Below are 15,543 nucleotides of genomic sequence, written 5' to 3' on the forward strand. Positions count from 1 at the left end.
TGCACATCTTGGGAGTGTGGGAGGAAACCGGAGCACCCGGAGGAAACCCAGACAAGATTCAGTAATCGAGAGGCAGGAAGATGTGACGAGGCTGGGGATTTTTCTCGCTAGGGGGTGAGGACGGTAATTTACAAGTGTCGAGGGGTGAACTATTTTGGAGAGGGATGCTGACAGCAGATAGTAAGAGAAGGAGGAAATTCGGCCCATCGAGTCTGCACTGACCACAATCCCACCCAGGCCCTATTCCCATAACCCCTCATATTTACCCTGCTAATCCCCCTGACACTAGGGTTAACTTAGCACGGCCAATCAACCTATCCCGCACATCTTTGGACTGTGGGAGGAAACCGGAGCACCCGGTGGAAACCCACGGGGTGAATGTGCAAACTCCACGCAGACAATCATCGAAGGCCGGAATCGAACCCGGGTCCCTGTACACTGTGAGGCAGCAGTGCGAGCCACTGTGCCATCGTGCCCCCCAATTCATTTGTCAATCGTCTTTAAACCACGTCGATCTGGTAACTAGCCCTCCATAGACACTACCTTCTGGAGTGGATTGGAAACCTTTCGAATGTTTAAGATTACAATAAGTATTGCGAGGGCCACGGTGGCGTTTAAACACCAGAACATTAGGAGCAAGACAGTTCCTCTTTCACGTTATTGTGGGTGAACGACAGACGTAAAATGGATCAATCTTTAATTTGTAATGTAACGAACGGAGGTCAGTAGAGTTTACTTTCCTGCAGCTGCAGTACAATTAGGGGGTGGAAATTGTGATAAGTGGTGCTTTAGGTATGAGTAACAACCCTTCCCCGTGACCTCCCCCAGCTTTCTTGGTTCCACTTCCAGAAGTCCACACTTCATGTGGCTTTGAGGGACCTCAGTGAGCGATTAAACACCCACAGCGGCTGGTGTAAATGTGCACCAGGCTAATCGACCACACAAAAAAAAGTCCCCCAAAAACCGTCTGCAAATGTTTCAGCAGACATTTTGACCAAACCGGCCAGACAGATGGGAGCCAGATGATTCCAGATGAAAACACACTGTGCCGCTTTGTTTTCCAGCAGGAGGAGGGAAAATTTGAACTTGCTCCGAGTTACGGTCATGGGACAGCAATTGGTCTGAGAACAATGCCAAACGGAGGTCATGCTTTCTTTGAGCAGGAAACTGTTTGTGTTTGGTCTCCGTATTAAGAAAGAGGATCCAGAGAAAATGCAAGTAAAATTTACAGGAATCATAGAATTCCCTACAGTGCGGAAGGAGGCCATTCAGCCCATCAAGACCCCACCGACCACAATCCCATCTGAGCCTGATCTTCGTAACCCCACGTATTTAACCTGCTAATCCCCCAACATTAAGGGTCAATTTAGCAAGGCCAATCAACCTAACGTGCAGATATTGGGAGTGTGGGAGGAAACCGGAGCACCCGGAGGAAACCCAGACTCGATTCTGTCATTGAGAGGCAGGAAAATGTGATGAGGCTGGGGTTTTTTGGGGATGAGGACAGTAATTTACAAGCTTAGAGTGTCAAGAGTTGAAGTATTTTGGAGAGGGTGCTGACAGCAGATAGTAAACCAGACAAAAACATGAAAGAGAAACAAAGACAGATATAGGGGCCGATTCTCCCAAAGAAAATCTAAGTGTTAAAATCTGGAGTAAATCCCATTGGTATTTTCAGCGGAAGTTTCAAAATGATTCTCACACACTCTGTGTACTGCACGAACGTGAGTCACGCTGAAATTCAGTAGGCAGGGCCTATTCCCGCTGGAGAGGCCGGCAGCATAGCGCTGAGTGGGCCACTGTGCATACACTGATCTGTCAGCACCAGCGAATGCACAGTGGCCCCGCACTGCCAACCTCTCGATTGTTGGCCAGCTCGATCGCTGGCCAGTCACGCGACCCCCGCATCGCTGGCCGTACGACCCCCCTCACAGACATGTCGGGGCCAGCCATGACTCGACCCTCCCCGGTCCTGCCTCGATCTCCCATTGACAGCGGCAGGATTAGAGAATCCCGCCACTAGCGAACAACGCGCCACCTCCTGCTGGTGGGAAACACGCGGCTGGGAGGCTGGAGAATCTCACCCATGATGTTAAGGTGAGGTGAAGTAGGGTGGGAGGACCTCGTGTGAAGCATAAACATTTGTAAAGATTGGATGGGTCATTTAACCTGGTTCTCTGCTGAACATTCTCTGTAATTCTTTGTACTTGGGGAGGTAGCTACAGATTACAGCTCTAACACACTGGGTTAACATCAAATCCATTTCTCTTTTGATTAAGGACACAGGGAAAACTAATTCATTGATAGTTCTATCTCAGACCATTCAAACACCTTCCGGAAATTGGCTATGGAGTTGAGTTATGGGAACATGCTCTATGCCTACAGTTGTCAGCCATGTCTTCTCAAATCTGATCCAAAAGATGAGTTCAGGTTCCACTCCTGATCGCAAAATCCACACTGACAATCAGTGCATCACTGAGGGAGCGCTATACTGTTGGGGGTACTCACCTTCAAATGAGATTTTGATCTGATTTGATTTACTGTCACATGTGTTAGCATACAGTGAAATGTATTGTTTCTTGCGCGCTGTACAAACAAGCACACCGTTCATAGGGAAGGAAAGGAGAGAGTGCAGAATGTAGTGTTACAGTCACAGCTAGGGTGTAGAGAAAGATCAAACTAGTGCGAGGTCGGTCCATTCAAAAATCTGATGGCAGCAGGGAAGATACTGTTCTTGAGTCGATTGGTACGTGACCTCAGACTTTTGTATCTTTTTCCTGATGGAAGAAGGTGGAAGAGAGTATGTCTGGGGTGTGTGGGGTCCTCAATTATGCTGGCTGCTTTTCCAAGGCAGCAGGAAGCGTGGACAGAGTCAATAGATAGGAGGCTGGTTTGCGTGATGGACTGGCCTTTTTTCCTTTTGTAGTTCCTTGCGGTCTTGGGCAGAGCAGGAGCCATACCAAGCTGTTATATAACCAGAAAGAATGCTTTCTATGGTGCATCTGTAGAAGATGGTAACTGAGATCCATCTTCTGCTTCCTATGGTGGAAGTACCAAAGGCAACAGCAGGGGAGATCTCCCTGGCGACCTGGGCCAAATTAATGCAGTCACCAGCATCACTAAAACAGATTATCTGGTGATTATCACATCGTTCAACTGTGGGACCTTGCTGCGCACACATTGGCTGTTTCCAACATTACAGCAGAGCCCATACCTCACTGGCTGTAAAGCGCTTTGGAATATCCTAGATTGGAAAAGGCACTGTTGAAATGCAAGCTTTTTTCTGCTTCCTTTTACACAATCGTAGGCGGTGGGAGAGAGAGGCAAGAGACACAAATTTTGGGCTGTATTCAATGGAAGTGACGGGGGTCTCACATGGACCTTTTTCTGGGGAGGTCCCGCCAAATTAAGTGGCACTCGGGCACTTAACTGGGCAGCGGAGGACTTCCTCCGGGATCAAGGACCCAGGGGCTGAATTCCCACCCGCTGAGACCTGCCAGCCAATCTGAGGCCCCTTGCTCTAGTGCATGGCAGCTCCACGAGGAGGCAGTGGTGGCTGCCAGTTCCACACCAGCTGAACCTTAGTATTGTTACTGTACTACTGGCCACAGCTTTTGTGATTGGGGGAGGAGGAACTGGTGCAATGGTGGCATTAAACTCTGTCCTTATAGTGGCTTGGTAGTAGAGGGAGAAAGTTTAAGTCTGGAGAAATTATTTAGTGAATGGGGCATTGAGTACAAGAGTTGCCAAATCATGTTGCAGCTACATAAAACCTTGGTTAGGCTGCTTCGGAGTACTGCATGCAGTTCTGGTCACCACACTACCAGAAGGACGTGGAAGCTTTGGAGAGAGTGCAAAGAAGGTTCACCAAGATATTGCCTGGTCTCGAGGGTAATGGCTATGAGGAGAGGTTGAATAAACTAGGATTGTTTTCACTGGAAAGATGGAGGCTGAGGGGAGACCTGATAGAGGTCGACAAAATTACGGGAGGCACAGACAGGGTGGATAACTGGAGGCTTTTTCCCAGGGTGGACGTGTCAATTACAAGGGGGGTACAGGTTCAAGGTGAGAGGGGGAAAGTATAAGGGAGATGTGTGGGGGAAGTTTCTCATGCAGAGAGTGGTGGGTGTCTGGAACGTGTTGCCAGAGGAGGTGGTGGAAGTAGGCACATTAGCAACATTTAAGAGGCACCTGAATGGGTACATGGATAGGGAGGGAATACAGGGATATGGACTGAATAACGGCAGAAGGTTTTTTTTAAAGTTTAGCTTGGCTATCATGATCGGCAAGGGCTTGGAGGGCCAAAGGGCCTGTTCCTGTGCTGAACTTTTCTTTATTCTTTGGATCAACACAATGCAAAATAGAACTGGGGAAGGACAGAATTGTAAAATAAAATTCTGAATAAACTCCTTGGCAACATTCTCCTTATTCTAGTTAGGGGTCATGAATGGCTAAACATTTTACAGAATGCTAACAACATGATTAAACTGTTCGAGGGAATTAGATTGGCTGATGAATTCCTTGAATTTCACACCTTTCCGATGGGACTGGCCTTTTCCGTTCCATTAAGTCACGGAATGGGTCTTACACCTGAGTTAAACTTCTTGACACTGGCAAACTTCCTCCTGGTTAGGGGGTCAGCATGACACTGGAGCTCAACATCTGGAATAGCAGTCCTGATTGTACAAGATAATGGGGGTGGGGTCCAGATAATGGGCTTAAATAGCAGGGTCTAATTGAAAACAGTCAGTGGAACATTTAAGTATTTTCCTACTCAGCTGGCTCATATTATGTCTTAGTGTCACGACCGGAGAGCTCACACACAACACCTGGACCACATGGAAAGATCAATGCTTCTGGGAGAATCAGGAGAGCAGAGGCCATGAATAAATTGGTGTGGAGGCTGAGATTGAACTGTCTCAGGATTAGTGCTGCATTTTTCTTTGAGGTGATTAATTGATCAATCATCAATTTATTAGATCAATAGGCAGAAAAAGGGGAGGCGATGGTCTAGTGGTATTATCGCTAGACTATTAATCCAGAAACTAGGGTTGTGAGCGTCCATCACGCAAGCCAGCCTCCCGTCCATTGACTACTTCAACATTTCCTGCTGCCTCAGAAATGCAGGCAGCATAATCAAGGACCTCATGCACCCTGGACATAGTCTCTTCCACCTTCTTCCATCGGGAAAGCGATACAGAAGTCTGAAAACACGTACCAACCAATTCAAGAACAGCTTCTTCCCTGCCGCCATCAAACTTTTGAATGGACCTACCTCGTACTAAGTTTATCATTCTCTACACTCTATTGGTAACTGCAACATTATATTCTGCACCCTATCCTTTCCTTCTCCCCTATGTACTCTGTGAATGGTATGTTTTGTCTGCAGCAGTGCACAAGAAACAATACTTTTCATTATACCCCAATACATGTGACAATAATAAATCAATTCAACCAGCTAATGTCCTGGGGACCTGGGTTCAAATCCCGCCATGGTGGATGGTGGAATTTTAATTCAGTAAAAAAAAGTGATCTGGAATTAAGAATCTACTGATGACCATGAAACCATTGTCGATTGTCAGAAAAACCCATCTGGTTCACTGATGTCCTTGAGGGAAGGAAATCTGCTGTCCTTACATGGTATGGCCTACATGTGGACCCAGAGCCACAGCAATGTGGTGGACTCTCAACTGCCCTCTGAAATGACCTAGCAAACCACTCAGCTTGTAATGCAGCGTTTCAAGAAGGCAGCTCACCACCACCTTCCCAAGGGCAACTTGGGATGGGCAACGTTCCATCAATGAATGAAAAAAAATTAAAGCAAACCTCAGATTATTTCAGGCTCAATTCTAGTTTGACGATGCTAATGCTCATCTGGCCATCTCCCATTTGACACCTTCCAAAAACTCGAGTTCATGCAAAGGTCAATGCTACCCATATACTATCTGCCACCAAATTCGCATTCAACCATTCTCCCGTGCTCACTCTCCAACTCCGGCTCCCAGACCAGCAATGCCGTGACTTCAAAATCCTCATTCTTTGTTTTCTAACTGCCCTATTACTTCACCCCCTCCTTACCTCTGGAACCTCCTACAGCCTGACAATCATTCTAAAACTTGCTGGTTCACAGCGCTAGGGACCCAGGTTCAATTCCCACCTTGGGTCACTGTCTGTGTGGAGTCTGCATGTTCTCCCCGTGTCTGCGTGGGTTTCTTCCAGGTGCTCCGGTTTCCTCCCACAGTCCGCAAGACATGCTGGTTAGGTGCATTGACCATGCTAAATTCTCCCTCAGTGTACCCGAACAGGCGCCGGAGTGTGGCGACTCCGAGTGTGGGAAGAAAAACCACGCAGCGTGCCTTAATGACTATCGTCCGGTGGCTCTGACATCCATCATTATGAAGTGCTTCGAAAGGCTAGTCGTGGCACGAATCAATTCCAGCCTCCTGGACTACCTGGGTCCACGACAGTTTGCCTACCTCCACAACAGGTCCACAGCCATCTCCCTGGCCCTGCACTCAACCCTGGAACACCTAAATAACAAAGACACCTATGTCAGACTCCTATTTATTGACTACAGCTCAGCCTTCAACACCATTATTCCCACGAAACTCATCTCCAAACTCCGTGGCTTGGGCCTCGGCTCCTCCCTCTGCGACTGGATCCTGAACTTCCTAACTCACAGACCACAATCAGTAAGGATAGGCAACAACATCATCCTCAACACCGGTGCCCCACAAGGCTGCATTCTCAGCCCCCCACTATACTCCTTATACACCTATGACTGTGTGGCCAACTTCCCCTCCAATTCAATTTTCAAGTTTGCTGATGACACCACCATAGTGGGCCGGATCTCAAACAATGAGGAGACAGAGTACAGGAATGAGATAGAGAATCTGGTGAACTGGTGCGGCAACAATAATCTCTCCCTCAATGTCAACAAAACGAAGGAGATTGTCATCGACTTCAGGAAGGAGAACATGCCCCTGTCTACATCAACGGGGACGAAGTAGAAAGGGTCGAGAGCTTCAAGTTTTTAGGTGTCCAGATCACCAACAACCTGTTCTGGTTCCCCCATGCCAACACTATAGTTAAGAAAGCCCACCAACATCTCTACTTTCTCAGAAGACTAAGGAAATTTGGCATCTCAGCTGCGACTTTCGCCAACTTTTACAGATACACCATAGAAGTCATTCTTTCTGGTTGTATTACAGCTTGGTTTGGCTCCTGCTCTGCCCAAGACCACAAGGAACTACAAAAGGTCGTGAATGTCACCAATCCATCGCGCCTCCCATCCATTGACTCTGTCTGCACTTCCCGCTGCCTCGACAAAGCAGCCAGCATAATTAAGGACCCCACATACCCTGGAACATTCTCTCTTCCACTTTCTTCCATTGGGAAAAAGATACCAAAGTCTGAGGTCACGTCCCAACCGGCTCAAAAATAGCTCCTTCCCTGCTGCCGTCTGATTTTTGAATGGACCTACCTTGCACTAAGTTGATCTTTCTCTACATCTTAGTTATGACTGTAACACTACATTCTGCACTCTCTCATTTCCTTCTCTATGAACGGTATGCTTTGTCTGTATAGCATGCAAGAAACAATACTTTTCACTGTATGCTAATACATGTGACAATAATAAATCAAATCAAACTCGGGGATTTTCACAGTAACTTCATTGCAGTGTTAATGTAAGCCTACTTGTGACACTAATAAATAAACTTTAAACTTTTTTTAGAGGGTGAGGAATTGAAGGAAATTATGGAAGTATTAGGGAGAAGGTTGCATTGTAGAAATTAATGGGACTGAAGGTCGATAAGTCCCCAGGACCTGATATCCTTCACCCCAGAGTGTTGAAAGAGGTAGCTACGGAGATAGTTGATGCATTGGTGATCATCTTCCAAAATTCTGTAGATTCTGGAATGGTTCCTGCAGATTGGAAGGTTACAAACGTCAGCCCACTATTGAGGAAGGATGGGAGAGAGAAAACAGACCCGTTAGCCTTACATCAGTGGTAGGCCAAATGTTGGAATCTGACGTAAAGGATGTGATTTTAAAAATGTGGCGCTCTTCCACTTCAGATCCTCTTGCACATCACCGAATTTCCTTGCTCCACCGTTGGTGGGCACGTCTTCTAGAGCAAAAGCCCCAGAAGTTCTGGAAGTCCATTTGGGGCCCTGCGACCATCGCAGATTGGCTTTAACCCAATTGGCTTTGGTTTCTGGCCTGAGGGAGTGGTGAGGCGGTGGTAGGGTGGGGAAGGGGGGGAAAATGAGGAGCAGGGCACCAGCAGCAGAGGGAGTCAGAGCAATCCCAGAGACATTGCTCTTTCTAAAAGGGCTCTTTGCTGTTTCTCCAGCTAACTTTCCTTTGTTAAAATCTGGACGTCATTCAGCAGGCTGTGTTGTTGAGACATGATGAATTCCTACACGCGATTGCCCAAATCAATGCAAGTATCAGCCGTTTATTGCTCAACAATGCATCTCATGTTTACACCAATTTTTCCATGAATTATAGTTACCATACAATGCACTGATTGCTTTCTAATTAAATATTTAACAAATGAAATTACTCCTGCTCAGTAAATTGTCCCACTTGTGTCATTTAGTTCTCCCTCTGAGCAAACATGGCAATTTTGATTACATTTCCTTAATTCCCTCATAAAAACTTACATTTTACGAGACTTGAAAAAAAATAAACATTTTTTTTTCTGCAGATTCAGTAGGATTTGGATAATTCAAATTCTTGAGAATAAAATGGTTCTTGAAAGGAATATTTTATTGGTTATAAATATCCTAACTTTCAATAAATGCTTGCTGATTTCTCCCCTCTGCCCCACCTTATCTGGCTCAGTGGAATTCAATGAGTAGGGTTTTGCACTTCATTTATATTGAAAACAATTTGAAAGAAGTGCATTTACTGAATGCTTTCAAGGCATTTCATCTCTTCTCTTTAATTATCTCCACTCAATGCATCATTCCCCAGCCAAGTGGACGTAAAGCTGCCCTACTGCCAGGTTTCTGCTATTATCTCTCTTGATTAAGAGTCATAAAGGATCCTGGGCGAGACCGGGAATAGTTAAGGATGTACAGAAGAAGAGCGAATGAAAGTTTCATTTATATCATGCCTTTCACAACCTCAGGACATCAGCAATGTGAGGGATCAGATAGCCTGTTTTCGTGATGTTGGTTAAGGGATAAATATTGGCGAAATACAGGGGAGAACACTCCTGCTCTTTTATTCATTCGTTCGTGGAGACATGGATGTTGCTGGCTAGGCCAGCATTTCTTGCCCATCCCTAATTGCCTGAGGGCAGTTGGAAGTAAACCACATTGCTGTAGCTCTGGAGTCACATGTGGGCCAGACCAGATAAGGACGGCAGATTTCCTTCCCTAAAGGACATTAGTCAACCAGTTGGGTTTTTCCGACAATCGACAATGGTTTCATGGTCATCAGTAGATTCTTAATTCCAGATATTTTTTAATTGAATTCAAACTTCACCATCTGCCGCGGCGGGATTCGAACCCGGATCCCCAGAACTTTAGCTGAGTTTCTGGATTAATAGTCTAGCGATAATACCACTAGGCCATCGCCTCCCCTCTCCTTGATCAAAATACCACTGTGGCATTTTTTATGTCCTCCTCAGAGAACAGGAGGCCTCGGTTTAACATCGCTCAATGGCAAACCATAACTGGGAGCGTTCGTCTAGATTTGACGTTCAAGTTCCTGTGGTGGGACTCTGAGGCATAATCACACCATACAACAAGTGATGAGCTGTCCTTTTCACACAACCATCCACACTGACAACTTGTGACTTTGAGGGATCAGGGCTGGAGTGAGGGTCTTCTTCAGCCAAGGTTGCTCACGCATCAAAACAAGTAGATTCAAACCCTTTGGGCGGAATTTTCCCGTCCCGTCCCATCTGCCACAGGAAGCGTAGCTGGGGTGGGGTGGGGGGGGGGGGGGGGGGTGGCGGGTGGCGATTGTGGGGAGCGCACCATGCAAAGATCTGTTGACCTCGTGCGAGATTTTCCAGCCTTGGAGCGAGCGGGGCCGGAAAATCCAGCCCTTTGTGTTCCAAAGAACTGTTCCATCATTCACTGCAGTTCCCCAGAGCACGGGCAAATGTGAACATAACAACTTAACGAGCTGTAAGTGCAGACGGGTGAGCCATCAGGGTGACAGGCCTTGCAATACCGATGCACCGGCAGAGACATTGTCTTTCAGATGGAACATTAAATCAGCATCGCTGGAACAGATTGTCAAAGCATCAAAAGCATCATCACATTGCTGGTTGTGGGATGTTGCTGTGTACTAACTGGCTGTCATATTTCCCATGTTACCACAATGACTAAACATTCACTATGTCCAATCAGATCATTATTATCTTAGTGTCCATTTATCACATCCATGATGGCACAATGGTTAGCATGGCTGCCTCACGGTGCCAGGGGCCCGGGTTCAATTCCGGCCTCGGGTGACTGTTCGTGCAGAGTCTGCACGTTCTCCCCGTGTCTGCGTGGGTTTCCTCTGGGTGTTCTGGTTTCATCCCACAGTCCAAAGATGTGCGGGTTAGGTTGATTGGCCATGCTAAATTCTCCCGAAGTGTCATAGAATCACAGAATCTACAGTGCAGGAGGAGGCCATTTGGTCCATCGAGCCTGCACCGAAAGCAATCCCACCCAAGTTCTGTCCTATCCCCACAACCCCACATATTTACCCTCTCCCCCTAACATTAAGGGGCAATTTATCAAGGCCAATCAACCTAACCTGCACATCTTTGGACTGTGGGAGGAAACTGGAGCACGTGAAGGAAACCCACGCAGACGCGAGGAGAATGTGCAAACTCCACATAGACAGCCACCCGAGGCCTGAATTGAACCCGGGTCCCTGGTGCTGTGAGGTAGCAGTGCTAACCACTGTGCCACCGTGTCAGAGAGATTAGCAGGGTAAATACATGGGGTAACGGGGATAGGACTGGGTGGGATTCTTGTCGGTGGAGGCTCGATGGGCTGACTGACCACTTTCTGCACTGCAGGGATTCTATGATTCTATGAACAGAAAATGTGCTGTAGAAATTCCAAGTCTTCCTTATTTCTTTCATTATCACAACAAGTGACATCACCACCACTCCCCCACCCAACAGCGTTTGCCAAGAACAGCAAGCTGATTGCCCCAGATTATACAAAGACTGTCTTTAAAAGTTATCTGGACAAGATCAAGAACATTGAGATTCCCATTATTGCCATATAACTTTGCAAATTTACATGTGTACACTGCTGAAAAATTAATAACATCCAAGGCCATAATATTAATGTTACCACATAGCTCTGTGCAAAGATAGCTATGAAGCGTTTTGTAGTGTTAGGGCATTCAGGACTGTGAGGGTTCACGTGGGACTGGCGAAGCGGTACCGTCCACATGATTGCGTAGAGGCACATGGGAGTAGTAGAGTGTAGTGGTGAGTCTGGGAGAAGTCGGCTTGAAGATAGCACCTAATTAGGACTGTATCCTGCCTATACGTGTACAGTTACGTGCTATTAATAAACAGTTATTGCTCAACCGTACAAGCCCCTAGCCCATGTCACGTGGCAACATACAACCATAAGGCAATTTTCTCTTGCTTAGTTGCTCTGAATAGTTTTTGGCTTGGATGCTTTGTCATCACTTTCATAAGACATTGCCGATCTGACCTAGTTTCCCTGATAGCCCCAGGTTTCCTGTCCCCCAGAGGTTGCGCTGGTTGATGGGGTGTGTACGTCATGCAGGGCGACAAAATCTCTCTGTCCAATATGAGGCAGTCAGAAGTTCTGATAACAAACTTTAACCGAGGTAAAGGCAATCCAACCTGTTGCAATGGGATGAGGCGGGGTGGAGGAGGGGGGCGGGAGGAGGCGAAAGGAAGCTTAATGTCCACCCTTTCATCTATTCCATTCATTTGTTTCCATGGGAAGAGATATAGATTGTTCCTGTCTGTCCCAAAAGATCATAGAATGCCTTCAGTGCAAAAGAGGCCATTCAGCCCATCGAATTTGCACTGACTCTTTGACAGAGCATCTTAACCAGGTCCTCTTCCCGTAACCCCACACATTTACCATGGTTAATCCATCTAACCTACATATCGTGGGACATGAAGGGTCAATTTAGCACCTAACCCACACATCTTTGGAGTGTGGGAGGAAACCAGAGCACCCGGAGGAAACCCACGCAGATATGGGGAGAATGAGCAAACTCCGCACAGACAGTGACCCGAGGCCGGAATTGAGCTTGGGTCCCTGGAGTTGTGAGGTGGCAGTGGTAACCACTGTGCCATCGTGCCGTGCGTACATAACGTTACAGGCTTCACAATTTATCTTCGATAATTCCCCACCTACACTGGCGTGACACTTCCAAGGTCTGAGTAACTCAGGGATTATGGTGTTGCACTTCAATATCAATTTGAAACAAGGAAGAACAAAAATAGGCAGATTCAATAGTAACATTCAAAATAGAATTGAATGCATGGAAAAGAGAAATATGCAGGACTGGGGAGGTGGGAAGAGGAGTGAGTAGGACTAATTGAACTGAACAGCTCTTTCAAAAAATTGTCAAAGGTACAATGGGCGAAATGACCTCCTGTGCTTAAGATTCTATAATCAAAGAATCCCTACAGTGCAGAAGGAGGCTATTCAGCCCATCGAGTCTGCACTGACCACAATCCCACCCAGACCCTATTCCCGTAACCCAAAATATTTACCCTGCTAATCTCCTGACACGAGGGTCAATTTAGCACGGCCAGTCCACCTAACCGCACATCTTTGGGCTGTGGGAGGAAACCCACGCAGACACGGGGAGAATGTGCAAACTCCACACAGACAGTGACCCGAGGCTGGAATCGAACCTAGGTCCCTGGCGTTGTGAAGCAGCAGTGCTAACCACTGTGCCACCGTGCCGCCTCCTTTAATGTTAACGAAAAATAAGTAAATTGTGTCCCAGGCTTATCCACAGTGACTGTGTTTATAGATCAGAGCAGTGAACATTGCAAACATTTAAAACTACATGTAGACATCAATAAAACATGTTTTACATTTTAAAAATGGAGATGGCATCTTTAATGGGTACTAGATTTGACAAGTTGGAAAATCCGATTACAAGTTTGTCACCAAAATAATACTTGTACTTTCGCTTATTGCCTAACGCACTGAAAGAAATATAATTTGTTGTCATGACATTGGGACTTCTCCTAGTAAAGATATCATCTCATGGCAGGGAGGAGCGTGACAAGGACAGGGGTGAGCGCAGCTGCCACAAAGCACTACACTCTCACAAGCACTCGTACAGAAACTGTTACAGCAACAACCACTTCAATTTATATGGTGCATTCAGGGTAGTAAAATAATCCAAGGCCCTTCACAGAAATAAGGCTCTTCACTGTACAAATATTAACTTTCAGATGCACAGGCTATATGATTACTTTGTGGGCCCGATTTTACCAAAACTTCGCACCTGTTTTAATGAACCGCGCGCCCAACTCTACCGCCAAATCCCACTTTACCGTCTTCTGGTCCGTTCCGGATCCACCCTGTAAGCGACCTGCCGAATAAAAATCCGAAGCGGGTTTCTATTCTGCAGGGGAACCTCCGAAGCCCTCTCTGCCCTTGTGAAGTCACCATCCTCCTCGACCATCCTTCGCAGACACCCCCGCTAACCACCCCGGCAGACCCCCACTCTCCCCCCACCCCGGATCGGACCCCCCTGGGAGGCAGGCCCCCCTTGGCAAAGCACACCCCCAACCTACCTCGATCGCTGGTCTCCCTCCACCATCCTTCCGGCCTGCAGTCCTTCGAGAGCCTGCAGCACCTTCCTGGCCTTCCGCTGGCGTCCGCCGGAGGGGGGGGGCGGGCTCAGATGGATCTCTGTTTGGGGGGGCGGGCGGTTGGACTTGGGGGAATCTTACAAACTGAAAATAATGTAGCATCTTCTTTGTGCTGCTGGCGGATCCTGAGCTGAGCAGAGTGACTGAGTGGGAGGGTGTGCCCGCAGCCGCAGAGACCCCCGAGATTAAGCTATTTGGCAAATGGAGCATGGACGATGTTCAGATCAATGACATTTCGCTACAGGATCACATCGCTGTCAAGGAGAAATATGCCAAGTACCTCCCGCACAGTTCTGGGCGCTATGCTGCCAAGCGTTTCCGCAAGGCCCAGTGCCCCATTGTCGAGCATCTGACCAACTCTATGATGATGCACGGGCGCAACAACGGCAAGAAGCTGATGACTGTACGGATTGTGAAGCAGGTCTTTGAGATCATCCACCTAATGACCAGCGAGAACCCACTGCAGGTACTGGTGAATGCCATCATCAACAGCGGTCCCCGTGAAGACTCCACCCGTATTGGCCACACTGATACAGTCAGGCAGCAGGCTGTCGGTGTGTCCCCACTGCAGCAAGTTAACCAGGCTATCTGGTTGCCGTGTACTGGGGCCAGTGAGGCTGCATTCAGGAATATTAAAACCATTGCAGAGTGTCTGGCTGATGAGCTCATCAATGCTGCTAAGGGTTCCTCCAACTCTTATGCCATTAAGAAGAAGGATTAAAACATAGAACAGTACAGCACAGAACAGGCCCTTCGGCCCACGATGTTGTGCCGAGCTTTATCTGAAACCAAGATCAAGCTATCCCACTCCCTATCATCCTGGTGTGCTCCATGTGCCTATCCAATAACCGCTTAAATGTTCCTAAAGTGTCTGACTCCACTATCACTGCAGGCAGTCCATTCCACATCCCAACCACTCTCTGCGTAAAGAACCTACCTCTGAACATCTGGCCATCTACATTCTCTAATAAAAGTGTTCAAAAGATAAAAAACTATATATCTATGGGAAAGATAATTAAACTACAGTGTCCGAGTGAGCAATTAGTGACCTGCATAATACATTTGTGATCTGTAACTGGATTGTTGATGTCCCTGTAGCCATGAGCCAGGTGCTCAAATGTTCAGAGTCATGTGGCGAACTTGGCAGCATTGTCCCCGTGGTGGAACTTGGTTGGAAATAAGATTCAAGGAGATTACTAAATCTGGGAAATCAACCATAGTGAAGAGAAGTTTGTATTGGCAACTCTTCTCTCACATTCCATGGCAGATGTGCCCCTACTTATGAATGTGATTTGCACGGGCAACGTTGGGTGCAGCTAATCTGCCTCTGGAGCAGCCTTGGATCCTTTTTGTCATCTTGTTTTCATCTGAACATTGCACAGAATTAGAGGAATTCCCTTTGGAAGATAATGTCAAAATTATAATTGCAGGAACTAAAAACCTGACAGTCAAAAATTTGGGAAAATATTCCAAAATATGGATGGGGGGATATATATTTTGGAATATTTTCCCAAATTCTTGACTGTCAGGTTTTTAGTTCCTGCGATTATAATTTTGACATTATCTTCCAAAGGGAATTCCTCTAATTCTGTGCAATGTTCAGATGAAAACAAGATGACAGAAAGGATCCAAGGCTGCTCCAGAGGCAGATTAGCTGCACCCAACGTTGCCCGTACAAATCACATTCATAA

General features: G+C 46.9%; 1 protein-coding gene and 1 pseudogene across 4 annotated transcripts in view; one reads left to right on the top strand and one right to left on the bottom strand.

Annotated features, from left to right (window-relative positions):
- The window catches only part of LOC144503886 (partitioning defective 3 homolog B-like), a 1,029,287-nt gene that overhangs the window by 158,574 nt on the left and 855,170 nt on the right, over nt 1-15,543 (bottom strand). The window lies entirely within an intron of this gene.
- LOC144503985 (small ribosomal subunit protein uS7 pseudogene) lies at nt 3,012-14,573 on the top strand (annotated as a pseudogene).

The sequence above is a fragment of the Mustelus asterias genome, chromosome 14 (genome assembly GCF_964213995.1).
Source record: "Mustelus asterias chromosome 14, sMusAst1.hap1.1, whole genome shotgun sequence".
Classification (NCBI taxonomy): Eukaryota; Metazoa; Chordata; class Chondrichthyes; order Carcharhiniformes; family Triakidae; genus Mustelus; species Mustelus asterias.